This window comes from Aquarana catesbeiana, linkage group LG03 (assembly GCF_042186555.1).
Source record: "Aquarana catesbeiana isolate 2022-GZ linkage group LG03, ASM4218655v1, whole genome shotgun sequence".
In the NCBI taxonomy this organism is placed as follows: Eukaryota; Metazoa; Chordata; class Amphibia; order Anura; family Ranidae; genus Aquarana; species Aquarana catesbeiana.
Window position 1 is genome coordinate 252,488,871 of NC_133326.1, and position 18,076 is coordinate 252,506,946.

General features: G+C 40.9%; 1 protein-coding gene across 2 annotated transcripts in view; it reads left to right on the forward strand.

The window, feature by feature from the left end:
* Positions 1–18,076, forward strand: part of LOC141132027 (CD276 antigen homolog) — an 84,652-nt gene that overhangs the window by 36,452 nt on the left and 30,124 nt on the right. The window contains exon 1 of one of the 2 annotated variants that reach the window (XM_073619978.1): positions 502–521. The exons of the other annotated variant lie outside the window; for it this stretch is intronic. The gene's annotated coding sequence lies outside the window, so the exon portion shown is untranslated. Of the gene's footprint in view, positions 1–501; positions 522–18,076 lie in introns of those variants that run through there. 2 annotated transcript variants of the gene reach the window in all.

Below are 18,076 nucleotides of genomic sequence, written 5' to 3' on the forward strand. Positions count from 1 at the left end.
TTTGAATGTGTCAGCTCTTGTTCACATTGGTGTGATTTGACATGTCAAATCTGTGGCAATTGCACTGTTCTAATTGGTGCGATTTGTATTGATATTGGTGCAGAAACCTGCACCGATGTCTCTGATGTTGCCCCCACAGTCGGGACTGACATGCAGGAATGAAATTGTGGGAGTTCAGCTGAACGATTTCCTCCCTCTGTCAGTGTGAACCAGGGCTCAAACTGGGCCTTTTGCCTTTGTAATTCACCTGCTGCTAACCCAGGGACACCATTTCTTATCAAACTCCCTTAAGTTTACCTTCAAATATATGTAGAAATACAGATTTGCATGTCTGAAAATAAAAAATACTAATCATGGTTGAGATCAACTATTCGCAGCTGCAATCAAAAGTGTGGTTTCACCTTCTGACCTGGAAATTATTCATTGTATGCACCTGGAAGTTCCTGTGCTGGTCAGGATCTCCATCTAGGTGGACATGGCGAGGTCTCTTTAGCAGAGAGGAGGTGCTGCTCTTTGGCCGGGTAAGTGTAGGATATGTACTTGTACTTAATCAATGCGGGGGTGGATGTCATAGCTGGATTTGGTGTGGGTGGGGTTCATTGATTTGTTTGGCATCACCACACATTTGCTGCCGTCCCATGTGCACACATCACTGCCTGCATTTGTTCTGCTGATGTAAATCAGTAAGGACTATGCAAGTATAAATGAGAGCTCCTTTTCTTAAAATATATATGACTTGTTTCACAGCTGGGCGAATTTTCCAGCAAATTTGGACCTCTGCGTTGAATGATAACTTATACCCCATGATTCCCAATGACAACCATTCATATCTGTGCTACTTTAAGTCGCACCAACTTCAAAGAAGTCCCTGTACTACTTTGGTGTGACTTGAGGTATATCGGGTACAATATTACACAGGCATTCCCAGAAGTTGGGGCCAAGTTGCAGCGGCAAAGTGGCAGCAAAATAGTGTGACTTTCAGGTCGCAGCAGTGTGAATGAGATTCAAGGATAACACCTTTGAATTTGGCCCTATTGTCACTTGTGCATCCTGAAAGTGTAGCAAATTCGTCCCTGCACTACCTTGGTTTGACTTTGATGCAATTTGAGGTCCATACACCACAAGATTACACAGACATTGCTTCAAGTCATGACAAAGCTGTGCAATTTTAAGGTCGCACAAGTGCAAATGGGGCCTTATTCAAAGGTGTTATCAATTAATCGCATTAGGTTACTTTCACACTTGGGTGACTTTTCATGGAGCTTTGGACCTCAGAGTCACATGAAAAGTTGTCCCCCTTGATTTCCATGCATATTTATTAGAGCTGCACGATTAATCGTCATCGTGATTTTTTTTTTCCCCTTTACGATCTTGAAAAAAGAGTTTCACGATTCTTGCTATGCAAAGAACTCTCTCTGCTCTTCTGAAGCCACAGCCAAAAAACCAGGAAGTCTGCCAAGAATTAGAACATTCTTTATCAGTGAACTTAACTAGAAACCTTGTAACAATTTGTCAATTAAATAGAATTCTGTGTGAGGCTGGGTTCACACTGCTGCAGTGCGAATTTACCGCGATTTTACCGCGAATTTACCGCGATTTTACCGCGAATTTCAGGAGTTGGATATAGCTGCGATTGATAGTCTAGCCAATGGAATCATAATGTAAAAAAAAAAAGGGTCTTAACTTCCTGTGTACTTCCTGGTTTTTGTGGAGAGTAGTGTGGTGGAATTCGCACATATGTGAACCAATCAATGCGATTCAAGAACGATTTACATTGATGTCTATGGAGACTAAATTCGCAACGCAACACAGTAAACTCGCACAGGACCTTTTTTTCACGCAGGTTATATTCGCAACGCGTCGATGTGAACGGCACTAATGTTAATCTATGTAATTTAAATGACTTGCGAATTTGAGCGATCGCAACGGCTCAAATTCGCAATAGAATTCGCAGCAGTGTGAACCCAGCCTAAGTGAGGAAAGTTTAACTACTTAAACACTAAACATTTTTCTGACATTTGTTGGTTTCAGGTTAAAATCATTTTTTTTTTTTTGCTAGAAAATTACTTAAAACCCCCCAACATTATATATATTTTTTTTTAGTAGAGACCCTAGAGAATAAAATGGTGGTTGTTACAATATTTTATGTCACACTGTATTTGCGCCTTTCAAATGCAATTTTTTTTGGAAAAAAGTACTTTCATGAATTAAAAAAAAAAAAAAGAAAAGTTAACCCAATTTTTTGTGGGACAACGTGAAAGATTTTACGTCGCGAGAATCGTGATCTTTTTATTCTAAGCAAAAAAATTGTGATTCTCATTTTGGCCAGAACCGTGCAGCTCTAATATCTATGCAACTTCACCCATGTTCACATAGGTCTGAATTGACATGTCAAATTGTAGGCCAAATCGACGCCTATTGATGGCAATGGAACTGTCCGAATTGGTGCGACGCCACAATGATTCCCAAAAGTAGTTCCTGCACTACTTTGGGCGACTTCAAGGGGCGATTTCTTACCTCCCAACTTTTTGAGATGGGTATAAGGGACACCTATTAGCAAAAGTAGGTAGGCATAGGACACTTTCTTAAAGGAGAACAGTTGGGACCTATGTGATTTCACTAGACATCTGTGCAGGAAAGTGCACTGATGTCTCTGAAATCGCTGACAAAGTCTGGCTGAGTCACACTTGTGCGACTTTGGACATCAGAGTCGTATGACAAGTCATACCCCATGATTTTTAATGTGTACCATTCATATCTGTGCGACTTCAAGTAACACTGACTTCAACGTAGTCCCTGTACTACTTTGGTCTGACTTTGATGCAAGTTGAGGTCCATAGACCTCAAGTTTACACAGGCATTCCCTGGAATTGTGGCAAAATTGCTGATGCAAAATCATGGGAAAGTTGTGTGTCTTTCCCTGCGACTCCGGTGTCCATAGACCTCAAGATTACACAGGCATTGCTTAAAGTCGCATTAAAATCTCGCAACTTTCAGGTCGCACAAGTGTGAAAGGTGCCTAAGTCACTGTGCTGAGTACTATTTTATACCTAGAATATAAAGTAGTCCCACCATCAAACACTAGTAAACATATGTTCTCAATATAATTGTGCTCAAATGGCTGAAAATCACACAGATGGTATCACCTACTGAAAGTTTGCATTGTACTCAGCAGCATATGCTGAAAAGAGGCAAATGCCTATTAGCCAATGCCACATTGGCACGAGCATGGTTGTTACTATAATATTAATGCCTGAAATGCAAAACATTATTGTATTGAATCAAGCATTAGTAAATGTATTTTCTCTGTAGGTAAGTGCTCAGCTCTGTAGCATAGCGGTATACCCTGCTGCCCCCAAAAGTTCAAGCCATGAATTCAAATACCACTGACAGCATCACCTCCCAGAAGTGTGCATTGTACTCAGAAGCATAATTAGGCAAAGCACATCAGCTTGCTTTATTCCATATTTTAACTCTTCAAATGCATGCAATGGTATGTACTTATTCAATAATATGGTATGGAATTCCAAAATTCAAGGAAAAAAATGTCGTAGGGTCCCCCCAGTACATACCAGGCCCTTCGGTATGGACTTTAAGGGGAACCCCACACCAAAATGTAAAATAAATTTGATGTGGGGCCCCCAAAATCCATACCAGACCCTTACCTGAGCATGCAGCCTGGAGGTCAGGATAGGGGGGACGAGTGAGCACCCTCCCCTTCTGAACCTTACCAGGCCACATGCGCCAAAGCACCTTTTTCCCATGTTGATGGGGACAAGGGCCTCTTCCCGACAACACTGGTCGGTGGTTGTCGGTCTGCAGGCAGGGGGTTTATCAGAATCTGGAAGCCCCCTTTAACAAGGGGGCTCCCAGATCCTGCCCCCTATGTGAATAGGTATGGGGTACATTTTACCCCTACCCATTCACCAAAAAAAGCAGTGAAATGTAAAAAAATTAATAGCCGGTTTTTGACAAGTCCTTTATTGTAGAATAGCTCCGAGCTGTCCTTTTCCCTGAGCCATCTTCTCCAGACGCTGTCTCTCCCTCCTCCATCTTCTCCCCGAGCTGTATTCTCCCAGAGCCGTCTCTCCTGCCGCCGCCATCTGCTGTGTTCTTCCTCACCGCTGGTTACCCGCTAATAAAAAAAAAGCTGCTCTTCTTCCATGGTGGTCTTCCTCCGCTGTGTTGTCACCCGCTGTGTAGTGTCTCTTACATAGCCATGGAGCGGACTCTCCGGGTGACATTATCGGATGGCCACAGAAGGCCGCCACAAGAAGAGTGGCTTTTTTTTATTAGTGGGTAACCGGCTGCGCTGAAGAACACATCAGCGGCAGAATATGGTGGCAGCAGGAGAGACAGCTCGGGGAGAAGAAACATCAAACACTAGTGAATGTATTTTCTATGTATGACTGTGCTACACCCAATAGGCTAGCGGTCAACACTTCTACCTTGAAGAACTCATGGGTTCAAATCCCACAGAGAAATACTAAAAGATTGAATTGGTGTAAAAAAAGCAAATGACTATTAGCCAATTAGCCAAAGCAGCATATGCTGAAAATAGGTGAATGCCAATTAGCCAATGCACTTTAAATTTGGCTGATTCTATTATATTAACTCTTCAAATGCATGCAATGATATGTAAGTATTCAATACTATTATGGTGTGAAATTCCAAACACCACACACTAACTAATGGGCAGATTCAATTTTTTTTGTTTGTTCATTTTAATTCGCTTGTGCACTGAAAAAATAAACACAGTTGGGGGATGGTAGGTTGGCTGGTATTTGAACTTGTACCATGAGTGCTGTGGAGACATCTGAGCAGACTACTAAGCTATTGTGCTAAGTATGAGACCTGCATAATAGTGTAGTATGATTAAAGAATGAATATAAATAATTACCGCTTTATAGTCACCTAAATTAAAAAATAAAAAACAACATACAACAAATAGATAACCTAAATGTTTAATACATGTAACTTTACAGAATAGCAGACATTACTATGTAATAATCATTCATAACTGCATTAGTTAGCAAAAGAAGGCAAAAACTAGGAATACTAATTGCAACATACATCAATAGATGCACACGAGGTAGAGCACATCTCACATAAAAATGTTTCTTTCACATACATGGATCATGATTACAGTGCAGTACTATATAACAACTTGGTAGGAATTGGCATTTGCATATACGCGGAAGCGCTAATTAGCGCCAGCATAGAATTTACTAACATGTGTTTCTCACTAATAGCGCTAGTTTTTCATTCGCACATTCGCCTGTTGAAATTTTATTTGGCTAAAATGGGAGCTATTATTTGCCATAGTGCCCAGTACTTCCTGGCGCTATAGTAAATGACCCCCATAGACTTTAACGGTGTTCGCATGCTCGAACAAACTTTTTTCCTGTTCACATGTTCTGGTGCGAACCGAACGGGGGGGGGGGGGGGGGTCTGCTCATCCCTACCTAGCAGTAAAAAGGGTCGCTGGTTCGTATTCCCAACCACACCACAAGACTACCTGCCTGGAGTTTGCATGTTCTCCTTGTGCCTGCGTGGGTTTCCTCCGGGTAGTCCGGTTTCCTCCCACACTCCAAAGACATGCTGGTAGGTTAATTGGCTTCTGTCTAAATTGGCCCTAGTATATGAATGTGAGTTAGGGACCTTAGATTGTAAGCTCCTTGAGGGTAGGGGCCCATATTAGTGTATAATGTATATGTAAAGCACTGCGTAAATTGACGGCACTATAGAAGTACCTTAAATAAAAATAAATAAGTCTTCACTAATATTATGGTGTGAATCTCCAAAACACCATACACTAGCTAACAAGCAGTTTACATTTGGTAAACTTTATTGTATGGTATATAAACCATCAAACAATAGTAAAAGTATTTTGTATATATAATTGTGCTCAGCCCAATAGGCTAGCAGTTAGCACCTCTACCTTCAAACATTCAGTTATTGAAAGACTCATGGGTTCAAATCCCACAGAAGAATCCTAAAAGATTGCTATTGGTGGAGAAAAGGAGAATTACTGTTAGCCAGTTAGCCAATTAGCCAAAGCAGCATACAGTGAATGCCAAGTAGCCAATACACTTTAATGTGGTTGATATTATTGTATTAACTCTTCAAATGCTTGCAATGGTATGTAAGTATTCACTAATATTATGGTATGAATCTCCAAACACCACACACTAGCTAACAAGCAGTTTACATTTGATAAACTTTATTGTATAGTATAAAACACATCAAACACTAGTAAAAGTATTTTGTATGTATAATTGTGCTCAGCCCAATAGGCTAGCAGTTAGCACCTCTACCTTCAAACATTCGGGTATTGAAAGACTCATGGGTTCAAATCCCACAGAAAAATCCTAAAAGATTGCATTGGGAAAAGGAGAATGCCAGTTAGCCAATTAGCCAAAGCAACACAAATATACGTGTATATATATTTACTGAAAATAGGTGATTGCCAAGTAGCCAATGCAGTTTAATGTGAAAGTTTTTATTGTATTAACTCTTTAAATGCATGCAATGGTATGTAAGTATTCAATTATATTATGATGTGACATTCCAAACACCACACACTAGCTAAAGGGCAGTTTACATTTCTTTGTTTGTTTATTTTAATTCACTTGTGCACTGAAAAAATAAACACAGCTGGTGGATGGTAGGTTGGCTGTTGTTTGAACTCATACCATGAGTGGTGTAGAGATATCCAAGCAGACCACTAAGCCATTGTGCTAAGTACAAGACCTGCATAATAGTGTAGTATTATTAAAGAATGAACATAAATAATTACTGCTTTAGGCTAGGTTCACACTGCTGCAGTGCGAATTTACCGCGATTTTACCGCGAATTTACCGCGATTTTACCGCGAATTTACCGCGATTTTACCGCGAATTTCAGGAGTTGGATATAGCTGCGATTGATAGTCTAGCCAATGGAATCATAATGTAAAAAAAAAAAGGGTCTTAACTTCCTGTGTACTTCCTGGTTTTTGTGGAGAGTAGTGTGGTGGAATTCGCACATATGTGAACCATCAATGCGATTCAAGAACGATTTACATTGATGTCTATGGAGACTAAATTCGCAACGCAACGCAGTAAACTCGCACAGGACCTTTTTTTCACGCAGGTTATATTCGCAACGCGTCGATGTGAACGGCACTAATGTTAATCTATGTAATTTAAATGACTTGCGAATTTGAGCGATCGCAACGGCTCAAATTCGCAATAGAATTCGCAGCAGTGTGAACCTAGCCTTATAGTCAACTAAATTAATAAATAATAAATCAAAAACATGAAAAAAACAACATACAACAAATAGGTAACCTAAATGATTAATACATGTAACTTTACAGAATAGCAGACTTTACTATGTAATAATCATTCAGAACTGCATTTCTTAGCAAAAGAAGGAAAAAAAAACTACTAATTGCAATATAAATCAATAGATGCACGGGAATTAGAGCACATCTCTGATAAAAAAATGTTTCTTTCACATACATGGATCATGGCTACAGTACAGTGCTATATAACAACTTGATAAGAATTGGCATTTGTATATACGCGGAAGCGCTAATTAGTGGCAATTTAGAATTTACAAACGTTTGTTCTCCGCTTATATCGCTGATTTTCATGCACAAATTCGCCGTTTTGTTTCCATTTGGCTAAAATGGGCTCTATTATTTGCCATAGTGCCCAGTACTTCCTGGAGTTATAGTAAATGACCCCCATAGGCTGATGCCGTGTACACACGACCGGACTTTTAGTTGGACTGAACTCCGAAGGACTTTTTGACTGAGTTCCGACGGAGTTCCAACAAAACAGACTTGCCTACACATGATCACACCAAAGTCCGATCGTTTCGAACGTGATGACGTATGACTGGACTAGAATAAGGAGGTTCATAGCCAGTAGCCAATAGCTGCCATTGCGTCCTTTTTTGTCCATCGGGCTAGCATACAGACGAACAGATTTTTCGATCGGACTCGAGTCCGTCAGAAAGATTTGAAACGTTTTATTTCTAAATTCTGACAGATTTTTCGACAGAAAAGGTCCAATGAAGCCCGCACACGATCAAATTGTCCGACGGATTTGTTCCGGTCGTGTGTACACGGCATAAGAAGCAGGGGAGTTTAGAGAGAAAAAAAAGGGCAGATGACACTAGGAGCAGCTGTAAAAACATACAGAGGCCTAAAAGTGACACTAAGCTCTAGTTAAAAAAAAAAAAAATTATTTAACCACTTCCCGACTGCTGCACGACGATGTACGTCCTAAGTTTGAAGGGGTATATTGTTGTTATGGCAGCAGCTAGCTGCCATAACCCCGGTATCCCCGTTTTCGTGCGGCGGCCGGCGTTCAGATAAAAGTGGTCCCTGCGGCGGATTTGCCGCGAGATCACTTTTATCGGTGGCGGGAGAGGCCCCCCCCTCCCGCCACGATCCGGTGCCCTCCGCCGCTTACCGGAGCCGTTGGTAGCGGCGGAGGCGATCGCGTCCTGTGCCGTTGTGTGTCTGGAGACGAGTGAGGCCAAGATGGCGCTCACTCGTCTCCATGACACTGCTGGGCGGAAGCGACGTCAAAACGTCACTTCCGTCCACGCCTCTTAAAGGCATATTTTTTCAAATGTCATTTTTCTAAATGACTTTTTTTTTTTTTTTTATTGCATTTTAGTGTAAATATGAGATCTGAGGTCTTTTTGACCCCAGATCTCATATTTAAGAGGTCCTGCCATGCTTTTTTCTATTACAAGGGATGTTTACATTCCTTGTAATAGAAATAAAAGTGACACAATTTTTTTTTTTTTTAAACAGTGTAAAAATAAATAAAATATTGTAAAATAAATAATAAAAATAAAAAAAAAAAAAAATTTTTAAAACCCCCCTGTCCCGACGAGCTCGCGCGCAGAAGCGAACGCATACGCGAGTAGCGCCCGCATATGAAAACGGTGGTCAAACCACACATGTGAGGTATCGCCGCGACCGGTAGAGCGAGAGCAATAATTCTAGCCCTAGACCTCCTCTGTAGCACAAAATATGCAACCTGTAGAATTTTTTAAACGTCGCCTATGGAGATTTTTGAGGGTAAAAGTTTGACGCTATTCCACGAGCGGGCGCAATTTTCAAGCATGACATGTTGGGTATCAATTTACTTGGCGTAACATTATATTTCACAATATAGAAAAAAATTGGGATAACTTTACTGTTTTATTTTTTTATTCAAAAAAGTGAATTTTTTCCAAAAAAAGTGCGCTTATAAGACCGCTGCGCAAATACGGTGCAAAAAAAAGTATTGCAATGACCGCCATTGTATTCTCTAGGGTGTTAGAAGAAAAACCATATATAATGTTTGGGGGTTCTAAGTAATTTTCTAGCAGAAAAACCTGTTTTAAACATGTAAACACCTAAAATCCAAAACGAGGCTGGTCTTAAAGTGGTTAAAGCAAAGCTACATTTTGCGATACTTACCTCTCCTTCCCCAGCATTAACAATCTTCTAACAGCTTCTTCCGACTGCTGACTGTGCCTGACTTCATTGGCTGGCGCAGGATGACTTGCACAGCTCAGTATACATTCCAAAGAACACTACAAGACAGAAATTAGGTTTCTTTTATTGCAGAAGAGACATGCAAAAAGAAGCCTACCTACTTCCAGTTTTTGAAAGTGTGACTTTAGTCCTGTTTTAAGTAAACATACTTAAAGCGGAGTTCCACCCAAAAGTGTTTAAAGCTTCCTCCCCGATTCCTGTTTGTGAAATCAGAATCGGCAGTTCTCCCTCCCCAGGTCTTCTGGGACACATGACAGGTCCTAGAAGACTGTGGGATCTGTCACAGAGCGCAGTTCCACTTGCACATGCACAGTGGGCACCTGGCTGTGAAGCCGCAAACTGTCACAGCCGGGTGCCCTTAGTAGAGAAACCGGCGCAGCCATGTGGGAACACAGCAGTAAGTGCACCGCTGGATCGTGGGACAGGTGAGTGGCTGTTTATTAAAAGTCAGCAGCTACAATTTTTGTTTCTGCTGACCTTTTAATAAACAAAAATATGACCTGAATAGTGACCACTTCAATACAGGGCACTTATACACCTTCCTGCCCAGACCAATTTTAAGCTTTCAGTGCTCTCACACTTTGAATGACAATTACTCAGTCATGCTACATTGTACCCAAACAAAGTTTTTATCATTTTTTTCACACAAATAGAGCTTTGTTTTGATGGTATCTAATTACCGCTGGGTTTTTTACTTTTTGCGATATAAGCAAAAATAAGACAGAAAAAAAAAAATATTTGCAAATAAGTAATTTTTCTTAAAAAAAATTTGGGCCATAATTTATTGGTAAAAATAGCCCAAATAAGTGTATATTATTTAGTCTGTGTGAAGGTTATAGAGTCTACAAGCTATGGTGCCATACGTTAAAAATCATTGAAAATTGATCACACCTGATAGGCCATCAGTATATCTCATTTCTTGAGACACTAGCAAGCCAGGACAGTACAAATACCCCCAAATGACCCCTTTTTGGAAAGTAGACAGTCCAAGGTTTTTAGTAATAGGCATGGTGAGTTTTTTTGAAGTTGTAATTTTTTCCACAATTCTTGGGAAAATTAAGAATTTTTTCATTTTTCTTTTTTGACACAAAATACATTCTGCTACTTCTCCTGAGTATGGTGATACCACATGTGTGAGAATTTTACACAGCCTGGCCACATACAGAGGCCCAATATGCAGGGACCACCTCCAGGCATTCTAGGAGCATAAATTACACATATAATTTCATGACGACCTATCACAGTTTTGAAGGCCCTGGAGCACCAGGACAATGGAAATGCCCACAAAATGACCCCATTTTGGAAAGAAAACACCCCAATGTATATTCTATGAGGCATTATGAGTCTTTTGAACGGTTAATTTTTTTCCACAAGTTTTCGGAAAACGTGGAAAGAAAATGAAAACATATTTTTTTACACAAAGTTGTCAATTTATATGATATTTCTAACACACAGCATGTACATAGCAAAAATTATACCCCAAAATACATTCTGCTACTCCTAAGTATAGCGATATCACATATGTGAGACTTTTACACAACCTGGCCACATACAGAGGCCCAACATTCAAGTAGCACCTCCGGGTGTCCTAGGAGCATAAATCACACATCTCATTTGTCAACCACCTATTACATTTTTGAAGGCCCTGGATAACAAGGACAATGGAGACGCCCACAAAATGAACCCATTTTGGAAAGCAAACACCCCAACGCATAATCTATTAGGCATAATGAGTCTTTTGAACATGTAATTTTTTTTTCCAGAAGTTTTTGGAAAATGTGGGAAAAAAATGCATTTTTTTTACGCGAAGTTGTCAATTTATAAGATATTTCCAACACATGTACAGAGAACAAATTACACCCCGAAATAAATTTTGCTACTCCTCCTGAGTATGACGATACTAAATGTGTGAGACTTTTCCACAACCTGGCCACATACAGAGGCCCAACATTGAAGTAGCACCTCCAGGCATTCTAGGAGCATAAATTACGCATATAATTTTCTGACTACCGATCACATACATAGCATATACATACCAATTAACAAAAGATTACTTGTGGTTTTAGTAGTGCAGTGGTCCACAGAGGAGAGCCTCGGTCCAGGCAGCAGGCAGGGATGTGGTCAACGACAGCAAAAGCAATCATCCAGGCAGCAGGCAGGAATACTGTCCATAGTACAGGCAGATATACTATCAGCACAGCCAAAGCATTGGTCCATGTAACAGGCTGAGATGTGGTCAGTAGCAGCAAAAGGAATCGTCCAGGCAGAAATACTGTCCATAGTCAGTAGAGGCAGCAGGCAGAGATATGGTCAACACAGCCAAAGTATTGGCCCAGGCAGCAGGAAGAAACATGGTCCATAAAGTCCTGGGTCATTACAGGCAGCGATATGGTCAGCACAAAGTCTTGGTCGAGCAGGAAGGGCCATCAAGCTTAGGGCCAGGGAGACAGGGGTAGAGGCTTCTCCCACCCAAATCTCTTTGAAGCCTCCAGACTCCAGACCCTGTTCTGGGAACACAGAAAACCAAAAACTGTTTTTCTCTACTCAGAATGCTATTCTGAAGCCCCTCACATATGTGAGACCCCCGTGTACTAAAGTAGAAGGCCAAAAGATCAGTCCAAGTGGCAGGCAAAAAACATGGTCAATTAACGGGCCGAGATTGGTGCATGTGGATGTCAGAAATGTGGTTTAAAATGGCAGGCAAAGGAATCGTTGGTAAACAGGCCAGGGTTAGTTAACGTGGAAGGTGGAAACATGGTAGCAGGCAAATGATCTGCACAGGTAGTTGAAGTGGGGAAATGGCAGTCTGTTAAAAATAAGTGGAACTAATATCTTATGGCTGTGTGATAACTTCTGAAGAAATCTCCGATGCACAGGCCAGGTTGGGAGGGACATTGGGGACTTAAATAACTGGTATATCTTCTAACTCCTTCTCTGCTGCATACACAAGATTTCTTTTGGTGTCTTCTTCCTGATTCTGTGGGGGGAATGTTATAGGGAAAATGTTGATCGTGAAGTCGACTCACACTATCAGAGCGAATACTTCCTGGGGCGGGTCCTTGCTGGTAAATCAGGGCAGTGACAATGTCTTCAATATATTAGATGGGTTGGTTTTCGGTTGTTTTTTTTTTTTTTTTTTTGGTAGCAGACATACAAACTAAACATGGCCATATGAAATAGTGAAATGCAACTTTTTTATAACAGTAACGGGACCTTCGGGTTGGTAAATATGGTTGTAGCATCTGGTCATTTAAATCCACCCCCCCACCCATGAACAGATTATAATGGTGGACACATTCAGGCTTTACAATGGAGGCCGCGTCTTCTCTGATCTCCACCAAGGTGTCATTGTGGATGGTAGATAGGATGTGAACATCTTTCTTGTTCCTCCACTTCATGGCCAACACTTCCTCATTCCTCATAAATGCGAATTCCCCGCTTTGTAGCCTTTTTGAGAATACATTTTGTGGGAAGCCCTTTCTGTTTTTTCTGAAGGTACCGCAGGCCAGGGTTTTTTCATTGTACAGGTGACGAAAAAGGGGCAAGCTGGTATAATAATTGTCCACATATAAATGATATCCTTTTTTGAACAGGGGGTATGCCAGCTCCCAGACACTTTTCAAACTGGTTCTGATATATGTGGGGCACTCAGGGAGCTGGAGCTGGGAGTCTATTGCTTTCATAAATGCGGAAGGTGTACACATATCCAGTGGCTCTATCACAAAGTTTGTTTAGTTTTAACCCATACCTGGCTCTCTTACTGGGAATACACTGCTTGAACTGCAGTCGGCCAGTAAAGTGAATAAGGGATTCGTCCACACAAATATTTTGGTCTGTGACATACACTTCAGGAAATCGCTTGGAAAAAGAATTTATTAGGGGGCGTATTTTGTACAATTTGTTGTGGTTGGAATGATCTCAAGGAGGGCACTGCGAGTTATCATTAAAATGTAGGAAACGCATAATCATGTCATAGTGTGTCCTGGACATGACAGCAGAATATATCGGCATGTGGTGGATGGGGTTAGTGGACCAGAAGGCATGCAGTTCGTTCATCTTCGTAAGCCCCATAATAAATGTAATGCCCAAAAACAATTTGAATTAGTCTAGTGTGAGACGCCGGCAATAGAACATTTGGGTGTAGGATGAATTGGGGTTGGAGGCAATAAATTGCTCTGCATAGAGATTTGTTTGGTCCACCACATACTGCAGCAAATCTTCTGGGAAAAATAAATAAAAATAATCGAACTGCAAAAAATTTGTAGTGTTGGGCTGCACACCTGGCTGTGCGGTGAAAGGAGGGATTATAGCTGACCCTGAGCTGGCAGGCAACCATAAGGGGTTTGCCAGAGCATCGGGAAGGTAGGACTGGGCACGGATTGTTTAGGTTGGGTGTGTAATTCCAGTACTGGTACTGGGCTCCTCTTCCTGGGGTCTGGTGCTACTGGTGGTAGGCAGGTCTTCTGGTCTTATTGTTTCTCAATAGATCCGCGCTTCAGGCTATTTAGAGAAACTGCTGCCCCCCTATGTAAGCAGGGAACACCTAAGTGAAACCCAAAAAGGAAGTGAAAAACTAAAAAATAGGGAGTGCCGCTGTTATAGGGGAAAAAAGGAGAGTATAATAATTCTCCTTGAGAATATAAAGTGACGGGTATGTCAATATGGTGGCAAGTCTTCTTTAAATTATAAAGTGACAGGTGCAAAAGTAAAATTGATCAAATATATCAATACAATAATTATGAATATAAATTGATAAGTGCAAAATAGTGCAATAGAGAACTGTGACCAATATGCAAATAATGGTAACCCAATCACTATACCATATAAGTGAAAAACTTTAAAGAACTAAAGTGACATGTGCTTGTACATCTAATATAAGTTAGTCCTTTGGTTTGGAAATCCAAAGTGACAAGTGCAAAAGTATACTGAATATATGTCTAAATATATGAAACCCTGTGCCATAAAAATCAATAGACATGTGCATTCGTCTTCGTCCGAATGCATTTTCGTCCGAATTTCAGGTATTTTCGTTATCGTTTTAACAAACGATAACGAAAGTGCAGAATCTGAAAAACAAAACATCCGACATAAACAAATACTTTATTTTCGTTTTTGTTGCTACAACAGTTCGATATAGATAGGAGATTCGACATGATGATGACAATAACAATCTGTGTCCATCAAACCTGTGGTCGAATGTGCCTAACCTTAACTCTATTAGTCCAAGATTATTCTATATAGAGAGAAAAGATTTGATGTAGGGGCGAAAAGATTCGACGAAGGGGAGAAAAGATTCGACGTAGGGGAAAAAAGATAGATAAAAATAATGATGATGATGAATGTTATTGGTTGATTGTAACCAAAGAGGAGGAGCAGCAAAATAACTAGAACTAAGTACACACGTACTTTGGCTTATGTTGTCTGTTGAAAGTTCTAAGAAGATTCGACGGAGCAGGTAAACTATACGGCGTCGTACAGTTTAGCTGCTCCGTCGAATCTTCTTTGAACATTCGACAGACACCATAAGCCTTCAATGACAGATTCGACCTTAATTTGGATTTTCGGACTAATGCAATTTTTAACGAAAAACTAAATAAATAAAAACGAATTTCGGGAGTAACTAAATAAATTTATTTTTCGGACGAAAACGAAATTCCGAAACAAAATATTTCAGTGTGCACATGTCTAAAAATCAATATAAATAAGAAGCAACAGAAAAACAAAATGCAATTCATCCACTTGTTGTGCATCAGCCAAAAATGTATAAAATGTGAAAAAACAAAAATAAAAATAAAATTAAAATGTTCATAGAGGTGGCTTGACGTTTCTTCCAATATATCTGAATCTCTCCTTTACAATGGTATATAAATGGGGAAGTGCAGTTATTGGTGGTGGTATCCCCCTATGTAGTCACACTCACCGGAGCGCCCTACCCCTGCAGGGGTGCGAGCGTGAAATGTTGATCTCCAGGTGTCGATATCCTTCAGGTTCACAGTGGCCCGATCCGGACATCCACATGGTGTATTTCTCACACTCACCGGAGCGCCCTACCCCTGCAGGGGTGCGAGCGTGAAATGTTGATCTCCAGGTGTCGATATCCTTCAGGTTCACAGTGGCCCGATCCGGACATCCACATGATGTATTTCATAAAATGAAAAAAGTAGTCCACATAGCGTGACTCCATTTTAATTCATTTATTAAAACATTATTTTATGTATCCAAGGAAGTAGATTTGGCAAAATAAGGTAAAAAGTGAGATAAAAAACAAGTTAAAAAACCGGAGAGGGAGCTCGCAGGCTCTCTGACTCTCTAATCAACGCGGGGCAGCAGCGCTGCCTAGGATCGCCGCTTGCGTTCTACCGTTATTTTAGTTTTTTCATATTTTATACGTTTTTGGCTGATGCGCAACAAGGGAATGAATTGCATTTTGTTTTTCTATTGCTTCTTATTTATATTGATTTTTATGGCACAGGGTTTCATATATTTAGACATATATTCAGTATACTTTTGCACTTGTCACTTTGGATTTCCAAACCAAAGGACTAACTTATATTAGATGTACAAGCACATGTCACTTTAGTTCTTTAAAGTTTTTCACTTATATGGTATAGTGATTGGGTTACCATTATTTGCATATTGGTCACAGTTCTCTATTGCACTATTTTGCACTTATCAATTTATATTCAGAATTATTGTATTGATGTATTTGATCAATTTTACTTTTGCACCTGTCACTTTATAATTTAAAGAAGACTTACCACCATATTGACATACCCGTCACTTTATATTCTCAAGGAGAATTATTATACGCTCCTTTTTTTCCCTATAACAGCGCCACTCCCTATTTTTTAGTTTTTCAGGTCTTCTTAACTTGTTCCTGATCTCATTCTTTTAGGAGGGACCGTTTCCTCCTCTGACTCGGTCTCCGATCTACTACCCTCTACTGGCTCGTATTCCGAACCAGAATAGGATGATGGGAGCTCCCCGCTGCTCTCATCATCCGACATAGTAAGCAAGGTATATGCCTCCTCAGGTGTGAAAAATCTTTTGGCCATTAAGACAATACTGATGGTGGGCCTGTGTGACAGTACTTATGGCAGTACTGATGGTGGGCCTGTGTGAGGGTACTGCTGGTTGTATTAATAGGTCACTGATGGCAGGCCTGGGTGACAGTACTGATGGCAGTACTGATGGCGGGCCTGTGTGATGGTACTGCTGGTGGTACTGACAAGTCACTGAAGGCTGGCCTATGTGATGGTATTGATGGCAGTACTGATGGCGGGCCTGTGTGGCGGTACTGACAGTTCAATGATGGCGGGATTGATGGCTGTACTGGTGGCGGGCCTGTATGACAGATCCAGATGGCCTGTATGACAGATCCAGATGGCCAGTGTAACAGATCCAGATGGACTGTGTGACAGATGGGCTGTGTGACAGATCCGGATGGACTGTGTGACAGATCCAGATGGACTGTGTGACAGTACTATGGTGCCGGGTTCTCTTTATTGAGGGGCCATTTGGTTCACAGTAACGTGTAAAATACTCAGACAGACAGTACTACTCACTGATCCCCGCTCTCTCCTCACACAATTGATGTGTGAGGAGAAGAAGCAGGGATTTCCTAGTAACCACTGTGTTGTTTACATTTGTGAGTGGGTGTGATTGGACACAGGTGATCACGTGGTAAACAGCCAATTTCATTGGTTGTTTACCCTGATCGGGGATGGGCTATTTTTGAGGGGCACGCGCCAATCCCTGATCACCGCGGTGCATGCATCCTCTAGTGTTGACAAATGTGACCGGCTGTGATTGGAACACTATACTATACTGACACACTATACTATACTGACACACTATACTATACTGACACACTATACTTTACTGACACACTATACTTTACTGACACACTATACTGACACTACACTTTACTGACACACTATACTATACTGACACACTATACTATACTGATACAGCACACATTACGGCTCACTGATTAGTTGCTAGATGTTACAGCACATGATTTCTGCTTGTTGATTGGTTGCTAGAGATTACCGTACAGTAATACTGCTCACTGATTGGTTGCTAGAGGTTAAAGCACATCATCTCCTCACTGCAGTGGGCATGATATACATATGAATGCCGCCTTTACTTACATATATATGCCACCGTATGCAATTATTTACATATGAATGCTGCGGCTATTTACATATGATTGCCGGTTATTTACATGTAAACACAGGGTCTGCAGGTGAGTCATTTGTACAAAACAATAGGGCAGATCTGGGCAGCATTAGTAGCAGCACTTCACACTGAGATATCAGGACACAGCACAAGACTAAAACTTCAAGGGACAAGGGAATTTAAACTGGGATAGTTGGCAAGTATGAGGCAGCTGCTTTGGGTCCCACAATAATGACAGGGCCCAGGGCACCTGCCCCTTTTGCCCTGCCTTACAGACGGTCCTGCTAACATTGCACTACACTCAGAGTCACAATAAGTGAACACACTAAGTCGCTAGTAGCAAATTGA